This window comes from Onychostruthus taczanowskii, unplaced genomic scaffold (assembly GCF_017590055.1).
Source record: "Onychostruthus taczanowskii isolate IOZ18803 unplaced genomic scaffold, ASM1759005v1 scaffold10, whole genome shotgun sequence".
NCBI lineage: Eukaryota > Metazoa > Chordata > Aves > Passeriformes > Passeridae > Onychostruthus > Onychostruthus taczanowskii.
Window position 1 is genome coordinate 17,993,203 of NW_024496526.1, and position 21,015 is coordinate 18,014,217.

Below are 21,015 nucleotides of genomic sequence, written 5' to 3' on the forward strand. Positions count from 1 at the left end.
TCTATTAATATTTGTAACCAGTAGTTCCCGAAAACCCTACAGAAAGAACATTTAATAAAATGGAGGGCCCTTATTCCCTTGAACTTACCTGAACATTTGAAAAAAACTGAAGCAAGTTTCTCTATGTAAGACAAGACATGCCATGTTTGGTAGTTTTAAAAGGCATAGCAGGAGTGTCATCAATACCAACCAAAGACTAGTACATGACAACATATTTATTGAAAACCCCTTCTACTGAATAGTCAAAAGAAAGACAGAAGTCATGGGCCTAAAACACAGTTTTAGAAAAGTACCCTGACTTAACCACACAAACATATTTTTACAGGTTTTTTCAAGTCTCATCTCCTCTGATGAACTAATGTTGGAGAACCAATCATTTAAAAAATGGATTTAGAGCAAAAGCTCAACCAAAAAAAAAACTCAGAAAAAGTTGAACCAAAAGCCAAAGCAAAATTACCCCTTAAGATTTTGAAAACTGATAGTTCAACAGGAATTCAGTATTGCATCATCATATTTATATACATCAGTCAGTATGAAGAACATTTAAGTAACAGAAATCAATTGCTTTATCTAAGACTTTGGGTTCTGGGTTTAAATTAATTTTAAAAAAATTATGTAGTTGGGTTTTGACTGCTTGCAATTCTCCTCCTGCCCTCTTCCACAAACCAGTGAACCACTATGGAAAGAGCACAGAACTGAAAATAACTTCTGCATCAAATTTACTTCCTTCCTATCTCACATCACACAATTATTCTCATAATGGATAAAACATCATCTTGAAATTTGGTTTCCTTCTCCAATTTTTACATCCTTCAGGTTTTCAGCTTAAAATTGTTCTTCATCAGCTTGACTCTATTTGCTTGAATCCTGCAATTTCTATGTTCTTTACACTTTTTTCTTGGGAGCTTGCACACCATGGGGCACGAGTATGCAAGAAGGATGGATGCAAGGTTTAAATTTTGCTAAACTAAAGCAGTTTAAATTCTTTCAAATCCTTGTATAAATCTCCAGATTACCCTCAAAATCCCAGTGTATGTTCTCTTCACCTATTTTAAAAACATGCTTCTTAAATGTGAACAATCCTTCTGGAACAGCACAGAAATAAACCATATTCCAGATGACGCCTTACCAGGATGTTCCCAGTGCAACAATTATCTAAGAGAATCACTAAAGTCACTGCACAAAAGCCTCTCATCTAGAGACACACCTCAGTGACTGTATTGGCCCACGAAGACTCAGCTGTCACGCTTCCCCACTGGGCAGAACCCTTCAGTGGATAAGCTCTTCACAGCTCTGGCTGCGCCTTCTCAACAGAAACGATGCAACTGGGGGCAGGAAGTGGGGATCCACCAAATAAACCCCCCACACTCTAAGCCATCGTCAATATGATCTAGTTACACTCAGCTTCACTTCTTCAAGATGCTCGTTTCTTCCAGTCATTTGCAATTGAACATTCCTCAGATTATGATGTGTAGAACCACAAGCATAACTTCTACTCCCCTCAAACACCATGCTTTCTCTCACTATTATTTCATCAGTCCTCAAAAAACTACCCACTCTTCACCTACATTAGACAAAACTAGAACTGGGAGGAAAATTAAGGCCTCTACCCACATTTTAACAGAATGAAGATAAAGAAATGTTAAAATCAATTTCACTGTACTAAGAAATCATCTTTTCAGCAGCAAATGGGAGTTGTCCATTTTTATGACTAATGTCCTAAGTGCAAGAAGCCATATTTTTACGGTGAGTATGGTAGCACTGCTTTTGGAAAGCAGAAGCCACACAAACCCTTAGGTTAGTACCTGATTCTACAGCGGGCAAACTGTACCCCTCTGTTGTAGAGGAAATACGGAAGTTAGCTGTTAGAATGGTGCACACAGGAACTATGAATTGGCCCCCAAAATGCCTGACTGAGGCTCACACATAGTTTGACTGTAATTTTTTTTTATCTATGTAATTTGATCTATGCAGCTGGAGACATCTCTCATACTCACTCCCTGTGTACAGAGATTCACTTACACAGAATTGCTTAGGTTGGAAAAGCCCTCCAAGACCACTGAGTCCAACTGTTCCCCCATCACTGCCAAGGCCACTGCTAATCCATGTCTCCAAGTGCCACATGGCTTTTAAATGCTCCCAGGGATAGGGACTCCATTACTGCCCTTAGTAGCCTGTGCCAGGGTTTGACAACCCCTTCCAGGGAAGAAATTGTTCCTAATATCCAGTCTAAGCCTTCCGTGGCACAAAACTGTACAATCATACCAATGTAAATACCTTCTAGACAGAATCCTTATTATCCTCTGAACTGCCATATTTCTTTAAGTCTCTGTTGATTTAAACTTGTTTATTGGACCATTTTCAAATACTTGAAAAATATTACTAATTCTCATACTAAAGCAACTGTACATTATTTGACCTCCAAATGCTGAAAAATCTCTGTATACACTATGTGAAGAATAAAGACATCCCTCCTTAGAGCTTATTTCTGTTTCAGTGTAACAGACCACAAAAGCATAACCACCAATTGGAGGTTTTATTTAGTTCAGTAGTATTAAAAAACAAATTCAACTTTTTAAAGTCCTTTTTGCATTTTTCAGGTAAAGCATGTCTGCAAAACATGCCACTTTTTTGCATAATTATTCTCTCTCTAAAATAGATCAAGCCAAAAAGCAAGAAAGTTCAGAAAGCTAAGCTATGGGGGTTTATTCACACTGTTGACTATTTTGTGCAGCTCGACAAGGTGAGATTCCAACACTTGGCTACTCAGAAAAATAAGGCATTGTGGAAGAAACAAAAAGCTGCATGGACTGTCAGAGCTCTGTCAGCACATTGGACACACTTATGCCACAAACCTTTCCACATCAGGACCTCTCACAGTTATGATGGTTGAAAGCCAAGATGTCAGCTATGGCATGGCCTACATCATCATTAGGTATTTTGATCAAGATTCAACACTTGTGAAAAAATTATCTTTTAGCAAAGCTTGCCCAAAAGTGCTGAAAGGCTTTTGCATCACTTTAATTAGTTTGCATCGACTCCCACATTCTACAGACATGACAGAATTTTTCTCTGACTCAGCACTTCCAGGGATCAGTAAGCACTGATTAGTTAGGACTAAAAAGCATGGCCATTCTAGACAACCTCCCTATGTGTCACTTCTGTACATTTGAGAAACAAAAATTGTGTCAAGACTATTCTCTAACAAGTGAGGACATGTTGGTTCTTAACAAACTATAATGCCAGTAGAAAGTGAAGAAAAAAACACTGTCAGTAAAAATTCAAAACTGCTCCTCTTCCTGTCATCACCTTCAGTGGAAGATAAGAAAATGTGAAAATAATTTTTTCTTCTAGCAAAGTGCCATTTCAGCCTTTAACATCCATTTTAAGCTAAATAACAAGAGAAAGTCTGAGAATTACTGCACTTGCAGGACTTGATCCTCTCTTTGAAGACTGACTACTACCTTGAGACTGCATATTTGCTCTGCAATGCTGGAAGCTCTTGCAAACAAGAGGGGAGCAGCAAGACATGGTTTCAGCATTCACACAGCCAGCTGCTCCAGTCTGCCAAAAAGACAGTAACTGTTTTGCATCGTGCCCCAGTCACAAACAAAGCTTCACTGCATCGTATGTGATTCAGAGACTCCTAGACAGTATTATAAAAGCAGTAATTACACAGACACAAACACAGCTGAGGAAAAGACAGAGAAAGCAAGAATGAAAAAATCAGACAAAGGAAGAAAATAAGAAAAAAACAAAGCTATTAGAAAGTTTCACAGGCCTTTTTTTTAATTAATAGATTAAGTTACTTAAGAACAAAAATGCAATCCAACTGTAAAGTCTCACAGGAATTAAGTGAAACTATTAGGATGAAGATGATGAAGGTACAGGTACCTTTATTAGGCATGTGTTTAGTCACACAGGCAGCACATAGTTGAGACATATCTAAAATGTTAGTAAGTCACTTTTATTAAGTTTCCCAGCACTGAAGTCTGGTAACAAACGGTTAGGAAAGGTGTGAAATATAGGTTTCATTCACAATTAGATTATGTCAAATACACAAGCGAATATAAGAGTCTTACTCTGAAAACTGCAACAAGAAGATAACTCTTTCCATGTAAAGACATTATTTCCAGGTCCTTAAAAAACAAAGTTTGATCTCCAAAACTGAGATACTGTAATGTGACGAACAGTAAACATTTTGTATCTTCTCCAATAAAAGCAATTATAACCTGCATGCTAAAGCATTTCAACCAAATGAAATTGGAAATCAATTGGTTATCAAGCACAGCTACATTTAAACATCCTTTATATCAGATCTTCTGTCCTTATACTTCCACATCAGTCATAGAAACATTGCCCTGACTGTCTACAAAACCAATTAATCAAACTTGTAAAAATAAATTTTCAAAGATATGTATGTGTGTGTGTATATATAGGGACACCTGCAATATTCTCACAGGGACCTACAATTTCCATCTACCACAAACCAAGTCAACATAATATGATATTCAAACACACCACTCCCTTTCAGCAGGGCAAACCCCTACAATTTTAGGCTCTTGCTCTTTCTTCCAAGACAACACTCAGGCTCCCGCACTGGCAGTTGTCATACAAAACAACCAGAGTAACACTTACTTCACATATTGCATAGTCCTTAGACAGCAATACCACATTCCTTCTTCTGCATTTCCCAATGTATACTCCTGCATTCTGCTCTTGAGAAACCAGAGTCTGACTTCATGCTTCGACAGAAGAGGCACATATTCAAATCTGACTTGCATAGCCTTGTATTGAAAGATGCCAACAACAAATATCTAGTAATATAACTACCACAAGACATAAGGAAAACAGATCAGGATTCAAAGAACCTGGGATAATAAAATACCTCATATCTCATTCAAATATTTTATCTTCACTTTACAGTGTTCAGTAAAATATTTTATTTACATTAAAAATCTTGCAGTCATCTTTATCAGTTTACATAACCACTACATTTAGACTGGAACACTTCTCTTATTAATCACAATAAAAATTACAAGCTAATGAATCATACAGTATGTTTCCTAGTTACATGTCTAGTACTAGGCAGCATTACTTTTCAAAACAACTGCTAAAAATGAAAAAATGGGGGGTTTTCTGTTTGTTTTTTAACATTTGTTATATTTAAGTTTACTGCCTTACAAAACAAGGCAGTGCAGCTGATAAGCTAACTTTAACATTGCAAAGACCAAAGAGAAACACAAGTTTTCTTCATTTTGAAAATCACAGTATGTTTATAAATATACATGTACACACACACGCTTTATGTATTAAAAGGTGGAATTACAACCATTAAAAAAACCCTAGTGAACAGATTTTACCAAATTAAATACAGTAACTTTAATATATTACTCCTCTGGAACAACAAAAGGCTTTAAATTGGTCAATGTATATCAAAGGCAATAAAAAAAAGCCTGTATCACAAAAAAACCCAACAGTACTAATGGACATCTTCTGTTGCTTATCCCTAAATCATCAGGGCATGACATGAGCCACCTACCAGGCATATAGAGTTGATTTATCAGATCACATGGTAAGTACCAACATGTTACCTGAAAAAAACAAGCAATCCACACCAGTGGTAAAGTCTATTCCACAGATTTTTCTAAATACAGAGTCCTGCTACAGAAGGTTCATTTCCCTGCAACTAAAAGGCAAAGCACATCCTGCAACAGAGACAACCACTAAAAATTCTGAAACAGAGAAGTTAAGTTGCTCCCTGCTAGCATGACAGAATGGAGCTACACACACAAATATTGAGTATGTTGTTTAGGCATGGATAAATTTGAATGGAAATAACTGTTGGTTTTCAGGGAAAAAACAAAGGAGCAAATTTTACTGAAGGAAAAGTCAACCCTTCTCCCTTTCCCCTCAGGTGCTGGGTAAGACAGAATTTGACAGTGTAAATATATGAAGTAATCCACCAAAGACAGGACTGAAGAACTTCCTACCAAGTTTATAATAAAACAATCTCGAAAAAACAACCCTTTTTATTATTCTGCGGGAAAGCAGCAAAGAGAATTTAAGTTTAACCTACAATACTCTGGGTTCCCTGTGCTCACACAGTTCAGGCATGAAGTTACTAAAAACATCTGTGTCAACATTCTCTCCTAACATGATATAACAGCAGCACAAAAAAACCATGTTGTACTTGACATATTTGTTGATTTCCTTCAGGCACACTTTTACGAAGTCCTCCTGTCTCAGGACATTGTGCATTAAATGCCAAAACAGTATAAACTCAGAAACTGCAGAACAACAAAAAGTTATCTTTTTAAAGATTACACTGGATAGCCTCTAATTTAATCCTCACACATTCTATTTCAATGAATCCTAAAGACCCCAGAGTTTTAGAGTCTTAATTCAAGACCGTAGCAATATTCTACACTTCTGGTCAAAACTTATGACTCTGCATGCTCTCCTAGCACCATTCTAACACAAAGTAAGTTTAAACAGTTCACCAAAACATCCTAAAATATAGAACAAGTGACACACAGGACCACAGAGTGGTTGAGATTGAAAGGGAGACCATCTTGTCAAAGATGGTCTCAAGTAGTCACTTAGAATCAGTTGCCTAGCCTGTGTCCAGATGACTTTGGAATATTCTCAAGGGTGAAGACTTGGCAGCCTCTCAGGACAACCTATGTCAGTGCACAACCATCCTCACAAAGAGAGTTTCCTGATGTTTGAGGGCAACTTCAGAGAATGGGTCAGTTTGGAAGGGACAGCAGCGCGTCATGCGGTCCCGCCTCCCGGCTCAAGCAAGGTCATCCCAGAGAACACGGCATGGAACCTCCTGTTTCAGTCTGTGCCCGTCTTTGTCCTGACCTGCTGAAAAGAGCCTGGTTCTGTCCTCTTGCACCTTTCAGACAGGTATTTATAAACAGTGATGAGATTCCCCTGAACCTTTTCTCTGGGCTGAGGAGTTCAAGCTCCTTCCTTATAGGTAAAATGCTCCAGACCCTTCAACTCCTTAACGGCCATTTACCAGAGGCACTTCAGTAGTCCCATGCTGAGGAGCTCAGAGCTACACACGCAGCTCTAACAAACCTCACCTCTGTCCTTCAGCATGTATTTAACTGTATTTTGAACAGTGAATTACCATAAAGAACTATGGTAACAACTTATGAATTGTAGTAATTTACTGGAACAACAGCAGAGCTGCAACTAACACCTAAAAAGGCTTCAAGCATCTGCCCTTTATTGTTCTTCAGTCCAACCTTTTATACCTTTACACGCATTCCACCTGTGTGCTCTCTGTACCCTTTTGTGACTGGTCAGTACACCTTGGCACTCCATGTCTCACTGCCTTCAATACTGGTCACCTTTCCAGCACAGCTGGAACCCATTAGGGTTGAGGCTTGGCCACAGCCCCACGCCCAGTTACCACAAACTGCATACCTACAACAGTAATTCTTCTGGCAAAAACATTTATGGTAACAACAAGTTCAAAGAAACAGAATTTGCATACCAGTTCCACAGCATTAGTGAACAAAAAACACTGAGACAGTGTTGTGCCAGCAAAACAACAGACTACAAGATATCATTGGGAGTTGAAAGTGTAATGCAAGCTAGCAACCTTACCTAGTTTAAAATAAAATTGATAATTAGGTGTGAGTGATGGGCTCTGCTGTCAGGATCCTCCACTTCCCCTATTCCTTTGGTCTTGCTGAAGCAATAGTATGAATCTTGGCCGCATACACAAGGGGAAAAGAAAAACCAAATAACCCTGTGAATTATACTCAGAAAACAGAATGTAAAAATAAGAAACTACTGGAAGTCGTAATTTTTTACTCCAAACCATTCACATCTATTACATTCATTATACTAGCATCATTCTAGTACAAAAGCAATGTACTAGACATTCTACTAGGTTTCTGCAAGTTGGGAAGCTAAAAGCAGCCTAAGGATGCTACTATGAGTACCTATTTGAAAATCTAGAACTTGTGTTTCAAAGCCTATTTCAAAAACTATTTTTCTTCTGCTTCCCTACTCTTTCTGGGCAAAAATAAGCTTGCAAGTATTTTCCTCTACTCCGTAAGCTTTCAAGTTCAGGATAAGAACACAGTTTTGACATGATAACTTAAGAATTTGTAAAAGGAAGTTGATTGTCCACTGATTAAAAGAGAAAATGTTGTAAAAAAAAAAAAAAGCCTTAAACCTAAGTGGAGAGGACCACTACAGGGCATGACATGACATGAGGACACAAGCTAGCAAGTCTGAATTAATTGTTTCTTAGAAGAATATCCCTAACTTTTCAGCTCCTAAAGGCTGGAGCTTGAGCTCAAAAATGAAACTTCCACCACTGCTTAGCACTAACTTAACTCTTCTACTAATGGAATTCAAAGTACATCTAAGAAGAACATCAAGAGAAATGCTACACATTTTTAAAATATTGCCTTAAGTATCAACCAGTATCTGAGTATCTCAGACAAGAAACATTGAATCAGATTAGTAAGAATCCACCATGAAATAGTTTTTTGTTTTTAACAAACTACATTTGTTTAGAAGGAAAGATGGTCAAGATACAAGTTTGTTCTAAAACTCACTTTTGGTTTGATATCTACAGGTTGCTGATCATTTGACCTCTGCCTTTTTCTTTATGGCTCATTAAAAAAAAAAAAAACAGAACAGGAAATCAAGCAACAGAAAAGTTGAAAATTAATCATCCTGAGGCCATACACTTTTAAAAATGCAGCTTCTGATTATTTCGTTGATTTTTATATATAAAATAATCTATTTACAAGAAAAAAACATTAAAGAAAGGAACTTAAATGTCTTGTTTAAGAAACTAAGCTTCAAGTCCTGCAGAAATCGCAGTCTTACACTTCTGCTGTTCAAAATTAAATTTATACTGATCAAACAGCACCTGACTTCTGTTCAATGAGTGAAAACATACTGAAACCTGTTTTCCAGCAATTCTATGACAACTTATTTTCTAGCATCCACAGAAGTTAATTATGGCCACATGCATGAAACAGTATGATTTATACTACAAGAGTAGCTATCTATGCAGGCTTTTTAATATCTGACAATTTACAGGATGGCAGCGAATCTTCTTCATCACTGAAATCTAGTCCACAATATGTGGCAGGGTGTGGGGGGGGCAGGTAGTGGGGAGGGCAGACACCTCACTTGCCTTAAAAAATAGCTATGGCTATATATTTTAAGACCTTGTATTTTTCACTTATATTTGACTACATAAGTAGTAGTTCTTAAAAAAGGAAGCAATAAAAGCAGAGCAGGTCCTGCTTTTATTAATGAAACAGCAATCAGCTGTCTGCAAGCCATCCATGTGACACATGCACACAAGGGCACAGGTACGCTCACGGTTCTGAAAAACCCTCAACTAAAATGAAAGCCTTGGAAAACTGTGTATTATTATGTGCATGCATTTCATAAATGCAAATGCTTGTTCTCTCATGTAAATACTGCACTGGAAAGATAACAAATCAGCTTGACTTGTGCTAGACTATCTGTGTGTCCTCAGTAAGAAATAATGCACATGGGAATGATTCTAAGGTATTTTCACCAACAGAAATTATCAGAGTACTTACTGCTTGTAGTCACGGATGCAAACATCATTCTGGTCATGTTACTTAAAAGTGACCAACATTTTCTAATTGCAAACATATTGGATTTATTCTGAGAACAAAATTTTGTTTGTTGTTACAAAGAAAGTAAAATTTAGTATCCACTATCTGCATTCTACTGTGCACAAAACCCATGTAACAAGGTACCATGCAAAAGCTTTTTACTACAGGTCTCCTCATGTACTACTTTTGAGGGGGCTGAAATAATTCTCCTGTGAGCAGTGTTCCTGTGATGGTCCTCTGCATCCTCCTACTGCCATAAACCAGACTGCATGAGGAAATACAAGCCCACTTCAACAACCCACTTGGCAAGGACAGTGCTGACAGCACATATACTTGTTGAACAGTGGGCACACACTGAGGAACCAGAGAACTGCTTGGAGCATTGGTGAAATAACATTAATACTGGCCCTACCACTTCCTCAGCTGGCAGGTCTAATCTGTCCATCTTCTTCAACAGTGACTGATTTTCAGAAAACTGTAGAACTTTACTGTTGAATATCTAGCCTACTTTCAATTACATCTGAAAAGAAATGAAAAACAAAAGTTATGGCATGGAATGGACAGGCACATGGACAAACAGGTGAGCATGAAGCACGGTCATAAAACGTTACCTGTTGTCAGCAGGTACTTGAAGCAAAAAAGTAACTCAGCTTTACAAAAAGATCCCACTTATATGCATTTCAAGTGTCTCCCAGACCATATAACACAGATCATCCCTTAAGAAAATTGCTTATCTATTCATTTTAAACACATTGCAAGGTATAAAAAATACCACAATTATAAAAATTAAGCATTTAGAGGCCGAGAAATCTTTCAAAGTGATTGCCCATGTTTGCTTTAACATAAAGTCTTTACACTATTCATGGATCTCTCAGAACACGTAATTCATTTCCATGACCACAAAAAGACTGCAGGCTGCATTTGAACACTGCTCTGTATAAACTACTTACATCAACACAATAAACTTTCCAATATGCTGTATATCTATAACATCTTAACTGCTAACACTGAAAATTTACTGGCATCTGCAAGAGTCAAAAGATTATAGCTTTACCTCAATCAAAACCAGAAACAGGTTGACAAAGAAAAACATCTCCCAAAAAACAGGCAAGTATTTCAAGCTGCTCTGTATCTTTCTCACATATTAATAAAAGGAACATGACATAGCATAATCTGTTCCTTTCAGTTCCTAATACCAAGCAAAAAAGGGCATTTTATAACTGACTGCACTAACTGGTGCACTCAACATTAGTTTTAACCTAAAGTAAGTGAGAGTGAGTTCCTTCCTTCCCTGCATGTCCTTTGACTGTTTCTTTGTATAATGAACACACTACTTTTTGCAAATCATAAAAAATAATTCAAAACTAACCCTCTGGATAAGGCTTTACCATGGAACCAGTACTTCCCATTCTTGTTCAAAAATACATTTGGTTCCATGAAGACAACTTGCTATATCCTCGGAGCCCTAAAGGGGGAAAAATCGGGCCTGAAAAGCACTTTTAGAAAAGAAGAAAAGAGAACTGCAGAAAAATATAGTGCTAATACCACAGTTAAAGGCTGAACAATAAAGGACCCTTACTAAGTCTGTTGTCATTTTAGTAATATATTCTTTCCATATGCATTTCTTCTCTTTTTCTGAAATTTACTGCTCCAAACACTCTTACATATGTTAAGTGGCAAGTATATAACTATTAAAACCCTTTAGATATTTTTTGGCAAGTTGTTGGCAAGTTAAAACAAAGAAAAAAGACATGAAAAACACCAAACAGAAGTACTTCATTTTGTCATCAAAATGGGGCATACCCATTTGCATTCAAATATACACCCATTCTAAAACCCTATTCCCCAAATCCTCCATTATATTTAAGGTATGACTAAATCAAAGTGCACTCTCTACTAAGCTGCCAGAAAGATAATAATTATTAGAATGTATTGCTGTGATTTTTTCAATAATCCACAGTATTTCACTCCCTTTAGTCAAGACTTGGGATCTCAACTTTCTTCCCATTTCTCACACCTTCTTTGGGACTGTAGCTTTTTAACATGGTCTCTGTTGACAACACAGTGAAAAAAATTCAATCATTGTCTTCTGTTAACCAAGTGTTAGCGATTACTAAGAGGAAGGTAGGTGTGTAATCACCTAATATCAGAATACCCTGCACTGGAGACCCACAAAGATCACTGAATTCAACCCCAGCCCTGCCCAGGATTCCCCAACAATCCCACCCTGTCCCTGAGAGCTCTGGCAGCCTTGGGGCTGGGACCACTCCCTGGGGAGCCTGGGCAGTGCCCAAAAACCCTCCGAGGACAGAACCTTTTCCTGATCTCCAGCCTAAACCCATCCCTGACACAGCTACAGCTGTTCCCTCAGATCCTGTCCCTGATCACAGAGAGCAGAAATCAGAGCTGCCCCTTCACTTTCCCTCATGAGGAAGCTGTAGACCCCAATGAGGTCTGACCTCAGTCTCCTTTTCTCCAGATAGAACAAACCAAAAGACCTCAGCCATGAGGTCTTCACATGGCTTCCCCTCCAAATCCTTAACAATTTACTTCTTTAGACTCCTGTGTAAGGTAATTTCACTTAAAGAGCCAAAATAGGAGCATCTATTGTTTCTAATATTAGACTCGGTAACTAAAACCACCCAAAAACCCAAACAGGAATTCTCCTTGCTACTTTGAAAGCTCCTACAATTGTGCTATGAAGAAATTGTTTCTGGCATTACAACTGTTGTAGAGGCTGGGTCCCTCCAGGGACCTACTGAGCACCTTTCCACCCCACTTCTCTCATTAACCACACAGTTGTAGTCTGCTACCTCTGATCTAGCTCTTTCTTCAACACTGAAAAGAAGCAGCAAGGTGCTAAGGATAACTCCAAGAAAGAAAAATTTTCAGAGATGCGATGGAAAAGTACTGGTTTGCATTTCTCACAATTTATCCTTTTTTCAACTGCTGTAACTACTCCGACAAGATCAGAGCTGTAAGGAGTGATAACATCTTTTACTAAATCAACTGATACAGCTTGAAAAACTAGACTCTTTCAGGCACGTATGTTTTTGTCTTGCTGACTAACACAGTAAGAAACCTCCCTTAATGGCTTCCCATTTTCCTGGATCCATACATATGAAGTAAGAATTTATTTACAACTTTCCTCAGCAATACTTTATATTTACATGCCAGCTTATAAATCAGTAACAAATTAATAATTTACAACATACTGGATCAAAATATGTACGGAGAGCAGGAATTTTGGGCTCCCTTTTATTCCCAGAAGAACTAAGGATGTTAGGGAAACTGACTTTTATTGTCAAAAATATATTATTCCTTATAAAAGTTCCAGTTACTAGGGCAAACAAAAATATGGAAAAGTTATCAAACTATTCTGTATAAGCTTGATTTCTAACTGAAAAGCAAAACTGAATGCTGGGAGATCAACATTACATCACAGCTTATATATATATTAATAACTAATATTTCTTACTATGTACTTTTCATATAATAATAATAGACAAGCATACTTTTATATGAGTACAGTCATTTCTAATACATTCATTGTTTTCTCCATGGGATACTCAACAGGACTGCTTACTTCTATTTTACCATACCTTCATTTTGGGTAATACAATGGCATTTTATACTTCTTGGCTTTCCCCCAAAACCACTGGGTATATAAAGCAGGAAAAAAAGAAAAAATCAGCAACTACAGTGTTAGCAAGGTTCTTTTTCAGAACAACAAACATTACAAAACTACTACAAAGCTTGGCTGATGTCACTTTTTTAGTCTTTACATAACAAGATATGTCACTTTTTTAGTCTTTACATAACATGTTTAAGATGTATGTCACTGCTCACCCTTACACCTTGTTTCTTCAAAGCACAGAGTTTAACATTTTATTCAGCATTTAGTTAAAAATAAATATTTAATACAGAGGTTGTTCTACGATGCAAGCACAGCTAAAATGAAGGGCCTCCGTGGCTGCAGCGACCAGATTTCAAACGCAGGTAGATCAATAAAAAAGAAAGCTCAAGCACAGTCTCCATGTGTGAGCAGAATGGTTTATAATAGCTTGCAAATGACTATGCACTTGCTGTAAGCAGCTGTTCTTAAATTATGAATATGCAACCAATTCAAGTTAAAGCCAAGTCCCAGCACCATTTTTGCAGGGTAGTAGTAGTACCTTAGTAGTTGTTTGCTTGTTCCACATGTTAGTTCTGTTAAGGCTACATACAAACAGCAGTAACTTTGGAACAAATAGGACCAAAGTATTTGCATTTCATTACTAAGTCCATTAGCACAGCAAGGGTTGTCAATCTTTAGAACTCCCCTACGACAGCACAGGCAATAAAACAGTGATCTCCAAACCAAAAAAAAAAAAACAAAACCCTCCACAGCAGACACACAAGCCCCTCTGCCAAGTTTTTGCTTCAGCCAATCAGCCCGTCTGCCCTGACCTGCTGGAAGGCTTGCATCAAGCTTCAAACACTTAAAAACATCCATCATAAAAACAAAGACAGGACACTGAATTATACAGTATTAACCTCCAGGGTTTGCATACAAAGATGTAAGATTTATTTATGTCGTAGCACGTTAAGAGCTTCAGCACACTGTTCCTTACACCAAACTAGCTGCCAATTTGATGAACCTCTCTGCCCTCAGCAGTACAGTGTCTTTGATTAATGAGTGCACGCTTATGCAAAAGTGCAAGAACAAAAAATAGGGCAAAATTCACACAATTATGTCCCTGTGCACCGATGAACCACTGCAAGCATTTTTGTCCAACTGGCTTCCTGTTGTAGAAAGACTGAGGGCTGAGGAGGGGGTTGTGGAATTATTTTGCTGATTATACTTGGATACTACATACCACTCTTCCAAAACAGATAACTGGTAAAATGCACTGCACTGTTTAGAAAGAATCTTTTAGCATTAGAAAAATATTAACTCATTAACACAAATCGATTAATAAAGAGGGTCACAATACAAAAACATCATCTATGTACTCAGTGAAGAAAAAAGTACTCTCAGGAAGATTTCAAGGTTTTAGCTTCTAATCCAAAGACTCAGGACTGAAATTCAAGTTCAAGAGCAGCTAGGCAGATTATTTTGTGCCTTTAAATTACCGTATTAAGTATTCTAACAAAAATCTACCTTACACTGCCTATAATTTACAAGAATAAGAATATAGTGGTAGGGTTCATCATTACTCAAAAAATGAAAATTTTTCATTATCCCTTCCAAGAATTACAGAGCAGAACTAAGTTCTGTGTGAGGCTCCAAAAAGACAACAGCATCATTAGACAGTCACTGTATTATTTTTAAGCCTACCATCTTTCCTAAGGCTTTACACTGCAACATTACCAGTGACAAATACTTAAATTTAGCAGTCCTGCTAATTACTAATGTAAAGAGTCCATCCGGTAGAACAAATTTTCAGGTAGTTTTTCTTTACATTTTTTAGTAGTTTGAATTTTAAGATTTTGGGTGATTCCTCCCTCAGCAACTAGAAAAATCTCTGCATTCTCTTTTTGCAAGCTACCAAGGCTTAACCCATTCAGCTCTTTACAATGCCTGACCTACATCAAGTGAAAGGAATCTTATTTCCTTTACACCCAGAAAACAAGACATTCAGGAGGCCCTGAAGGGCTTGGGTAGCAAGGTAAAAGGAGAGAATTCACATTAAAGGCAACAGGCATCATACAGACACCAACAGGCCCAGCACATCTTTTCCTAAGTTTCAGAGACTATGTTTGAAAGATCATCTGTCACTAAGCAAGGTTTTAAAACGCATACTTGTTTTGATATTGGTCTTTTTTCCAATGATCTGAAAGATACTCTATAAAAAGAGAAGGAACTGGTATTAGGAATTGTGTCAAATACATAAATTAATTCTATTAAACTAAACTGGGAAAACCCTTGTATCCTTTCTTCCTTGTTGCTACATTAAAAAAAGTGAAACAAGCATTAAGACCTCCTCACACTCCAAGAGTTTCTTTCTGGCATCTCAAGAGCTGGTGTCTCATGAAATGCTAACACCACAAAATAAACTACACCTTCTCCTTCCCAAAAAGAAACAAAAATCTATTTTATACCATAAAATTACTAATTTTATTATTTATTTCCATTTAAATCTCAGCTGAACTTTTGTATTGGACTTCAACAAAGTATACTTGTTTTTTTCTTTTTAAGGAATGGCTTGAGTCCTGGGCACTATGTAACAGCAAATTTAGGACAGTAAAGAGCTTAAACACTCAAGAACTCGGATAAGAACTTAACACAGCTAATAGGTGAAACTGTGTGCTAACCAGATTATATGTTCTACATACCTCTTTTCCACTTAAAATTGTATGATTAAGAAACAAAATAATGGCAAAATACTGCATCTTGCCTGGCCCTTCTGCAGAGGCTACAGGAATACATGGTCCCAGTTTTGTTTAATGACCACACGCTGCATTCTGCTTACCTACCCATAGCAATTACTCTGCGGGCTAACAAACCACGCATTTCCGTTTTCAAGGAAACAACTACACAGCACATCACAGATTAAAGTCAGTGAAGACAGCTCTTTCTACATCCTCTACCACCAACTACTTGTGATGTTGGTAAAAGACTAAACCCTTCAGGAGTCCTTAAGGACTCTATAACAGTGAACCTAACTGTGTCTTGCCTTCATAAAGCCCTGAGAAACACAAACTAAAAAACTAATGAGAACCTGCTGTTTTCCTCACACAAATCTTATGGTGATTCCTTGCTGGTCTGTTTGCTGCTATTTACGGTAAAAATGGTTTTAAAGTAAAAATGTAGTGGCATAACAAAAAAGTTTTTAAAAGCACAGACATCCATTTAAAAAAGGATGTTTCATTTCCTTCTGTGATGCAGTGGGGAAGATCATCTGTACCTAGATTCCGAATAGTGCATAATGTTCTTCATTACAAACTTCTCATTTCTATAAAATATGTTGACCAACATATACTTACTACGTTTTGTCTACATTCAGAATGTTGTAAACTATCAATCACAAAAATCACTGCTAACCTTGACAACTGTTTCAGTGTTCCTTGTGGTGGTGATTAACAATCACAAACTAGTTTACAATGTAGTATGACATAATTCACTGAATGTACTGTAGTAAAACTACAGTATTAACTCAGAAGTTGATCCACACTTGGGAGAATACTGGTAGACTATAGGAATCTTCCTGGGGCAACATTATCTACATGATGAAAACACTAAGCATCACTCTTAGTACTCTATTGGAAGAGTCTGTTTATAAAAAAAAAAATTAAAAAAAATTCCACCATTATTTGCACTTTTAAGTTTTATTTAAAGATGCCTATATATTAGAGTCTCAGAGATGGATCTCAGTAAAGGGATTTGAACACAGAATGTTCACACAGTGAAACCCTTCATGTGCCAGAGGGAGAGGGGGGAGGAAAGGTGTAGGAAACCTCATTGTTGGTTATACCTTCCAACAGTCAAGATCTCCTATTCCTAAATACGCCATTATAAGAAAATGACAGAACTAATAGCAGTGAGGTATTCCTTCCCCTCATTCTGAGATATGAAACCGGGTGCACCAGCTTCATTTTATTTGCAACTCGGATATTCCACGTCTTGCACAGAAACAGAAAAGCAGCAACAAAGACCTTAACAATTGCAGTTCAAGCTGGGAGGGACTGTTCTACTTGAATTCAATGACACCACTAATGGCTTCTTAGCAGTTTCATGAAATCAACCAGCTGTCAAATCGATGCATCAGAAGGAACAGTTATGCACTCCCATAAGAAAAAGCAACACATCAGGATGTTTTGCAAAACATCTGCTCCTTTACAATGCAGTTCCACAACAAACGTGCAAACAAAGAAAATGTAAAAAAGGTCAAGAGGACCTATAAGGAAAGGCTTCTATTACCTACTTATTTGCATTTTAAGTGTCTCCCAAAAAGACCAAAAAAAGTCTGCTAGAACTTTCTTCGTAAGATAAGGTCAACATAAAGATTAAACAAATATACTACAGCAGTCAACTAATGCTCTTTCCCTCCATGATATAAAGATATTGTTAGTTTACCTTTTGAAAATGCAAAACATTTTATTACATGTTCAAGAAAATCAAGACTTTTTCACCAGAAGGTATGAAGCATGTATTTAGCTTTTTTCCTTCTCACACTACTCAAAAAATTTTGCAATGGCATTGACAACCTAAAAGAACCTTAAAAACAATTACCTTTTTGTGGGAACACAGCACAGTGGAATTTAGTTTGAGAAAATAATTTGGATGAGAAATACCAATATGTCATGGTTTAGGACTGGTATTCAGTGCTCTCACTTGAAACCACGTGCGGCTCATCCCTCCCCTTCTTCAGGATGGAGAGGAGGATTGGAAGCACAAAAGGTAAAGGTCATGGATTGAGATAAGAACAATTTACCGGAAACAGCAATGAGATAAGAAAACGAATAGTAATAGCAACAATACCAATGACAGAGACTACAAAAAAGAGTCCAAAGATTCACACGGAAACAAAAATACCCTAGTTTCACTTGAAAGAGAGCCCTTCTCTCCCCAAAAGGGATAGAGTGCCTTGCCTGCCCTTGCCACCCTCAACGAGCAGAGATAAGGTGGTCAGAACTACTGGGTCCCGGCCATGCCCCTCCTGGCCGCTGCAGAAACGAACCCTGTCCTGGCTGAAACTAGAACACGACATCACAATTCCCGTTTATTTTCAATAGAGAATAGTCACAAAACCTTATACTGTGCCATCCAGAACAGACTTTGGATCAGGAATGAAAAGGAAACAATACATGATCCTCTAAAGAATTTTTTTTTTTTTACTTTTCAGAGGGTTCTGTTTATGAACAACTTCATCACAACCTGGTAAGTATACTCCCCTAGCTTACAGGAATTGGTACAAGCTATGATTAAACCAGCATCACCTGCCTGAAGCAAACATAGAATTTCTTGAACACTGACAATTTCTTAACAATTCCTATTCCCTTCTCTACATATACTTTTACAAAAATGACCTTGGCTACCATTTTCTTAACATTATGCAGTTTACTGATTTTGCAGCATTTTGACAAAAAAATGTATGTGGTTTATTATGAGATGTAAAAGCTATACTGCCATTTTTGGAAACTACTTATCCTCCGTTGCTACCCTTTTATAACCAAGCCGGTCTTCTAGACCTTCACTGCATTGATAATTTAGAATCACCTATTGTACATGCTTTCGACTGTTTAAACGTTTTTATTTACTCTGCATTCACACATACAGGAAATAGCAAATACAACCACGCTTTCTGATGCATTTAGGAAAGAAAAAGAAAGTAAGCATCTGACATTTGTTCCAACATAACCGTAAGACTAAGTACAGCATTCAATACTGACTTGGAGAGAAAGAAAGTCTTGATGTACAAACAGCTGTTCCTATTACTTCGTATGTTAACTGTTGTCACTATTTTCCCCAATCCTGAAGACTAAGAAAATGCGAATTAAATATTAGTTTCATGTTCTCCATAGTGTGAATTTAAATACAGAGGAAGTTAAACAAGCATAGAAAGAAGAAAGGAAAAACAAAACTTCACCTACAACAATTACTCCTTACCAGTGTGTCAGTAAGTCATGTGACCAGAAAAACTTTCATGAGATTAAAAAAAGGCAATTGAGAATCAAATTAATATGCTGAAAAATACATTTTATTGTTCTCCCTTTCGCAACAGCTGATGCAGTCAGAGGAAAAGAGATTTGTTGTTGGGTTTTGGGTAAGGAGTTACTGTAGGGTTGGTTCTTTCAATGAGTTTAGTATAGTTACTACGTTTAGCCACACACATTATACAGTACCTGGAACATTACCCAAACTACATGTAATATTTATAGGTACTTTCCAGATGGAACCTTTTAATAATATACCTTAATAAGTTCGTTGCTTCCAAACATACCTCCAAGTCTGTAATTTAAAAATGGAGGTCTGTTTAGCCATGTTCCTCATGCCAAGAAGACACTGTTTATTTCTCAGGGAAGATTCTGTACCAAGTGTTTCACGTAAACTTCACATCAGATTGATACTTTCCATAAACAAAACCAATACAGATCTCCAGATAACCTGCTATTTAAAATAGTAACTTCAGAACGTGTTTTTAAATAACCCAACAGTTAAGCATTGCACATTAAATACTAAGGCCAGGGCAGGAAAAAAAAAAAAGAAAAAAAGGGGGCACGATTGTTTTCCTGATATGAAACCAGACACCAGATAAAGAAGTGTATTCTCAGTGTCCCCTCTACGTGCGCGCTCAACTAGGAACCTTTCTCTTTAAAGTGCGGATTACAACACGTTAGATCAGGGATTCCAGGGGAAAGCACAGAGTCTTGGACAAAAATCCCCTTAAACTTTACATGACGTCACAATCTGTCCCTGTAACATTCCCTAAACTTTAATGCTTATCCAGAACTGCTTTCAGGTTTTCTACTCATTCCCTCCTGAAAGAGACGGTCAGACTTTGGAATAAAAATTTGCCCAAGATGGCGAAAGGCTTGTTGTTTAGAGGGCAGAAAAATGGAGGATATTGTAATATACACAAAGGGATAAATTTCAACAACTCGGCCCTGCGCTGCAGCTGCTTGTTTCTCTTTACAAGGACGGGACACGCACAAAGCCGCGGACAGAGGGGACCGCGGCAAGCCGGGTGCGCGGAGCGGCGCCCGCTCCCGGCCCGCGCCGCGCCCCGCGGAAGGGAGGGAGGGAGGGAGGGAGGGAGGGAGCGCCACTCTCCCCCGCCCTGACAGCCCCGGCCGAGCGGAGCGGGGCAGCGCCCGCCGCCAAGAGGGGAGCGGGGCGAGAGGGCCGCCGGGAGCGGAGCGTACCACACAGCGCCACACAAAAGAGCCGCCCGGTGGCCGCTAGCAGCCGCCGCACCGCCCCGGAGGCTGCGGGCGTCCATCGGCAGAGACGTGACCGGCACCGCCCGGCCAAGGCACGGGCGTGCGGCCACGAGCAAAGTTTAAAATCGCTCGCAACACGGCCGTCCCGTCTGCAGACACCCCGGCCCCGGCCCTTCCCTGCCACTCACCTCCACGCAGCCACTCTGCCTCCCGCCCGCAGCGCTGCCCGGGCAGGGCCCCGCAGCGGGACTCGCGCTCGGCCCACACAACAAAGGGGCGATACGCACCGGCGGGGACGCGGCCGGCGAGGCGGGCGCCACTCGGGTTCGGGAGCCCCGGCGCGGCAGAACACCATCCCTCTCCAGCCGCTCACCTGGGAGAAGCTCCGCCGCTCGGGGCGCGGGGCGCGCGGCTCTCACTCTCCCGCTCTCTCCCCTGCGCTGTGCGGGCGGCGCGCGCCGGGCCGGCCCTTCCCGGCGCTCCCCGGAGCCGGGCGGGGGCGCGCGCGGGC

At 38.8% G+C, this 21,015-nt stretch overlaps 1 protein-coding gene across 12 annotated transcripts in view; it reads right to left on the reverse strand.

Moving 5' to 3' along the window:
* The window catches only part of BAZ2B (bromodomain adjacent to zinc finger domain 2B), a 111,924-nt gene extending 90,943 nt beyond the window's left edge, over window positions 1-20,981 (reverse strand). For 9 of the 12 annotated variants that reach the window (XM_041405522.1, XM_041405504.1, XM_041405486.1 and 6 more), the window contains exon 1: window positions 20,878-20,974. The gene's annotated coding sequence lies outside the window, so the exon portion shown is untranslated. Of the gene's footprint in view, window positions 1-20,692 lie in introns of all 12 variants that reach the window. The other 3 variants (XM_041405435.1, XM_041405445.1, XM_041405450.1) reach the window with 3 other exon arrangements.
* Window positions 20,982-21,015: the final 34 nt, after the last annotated feature.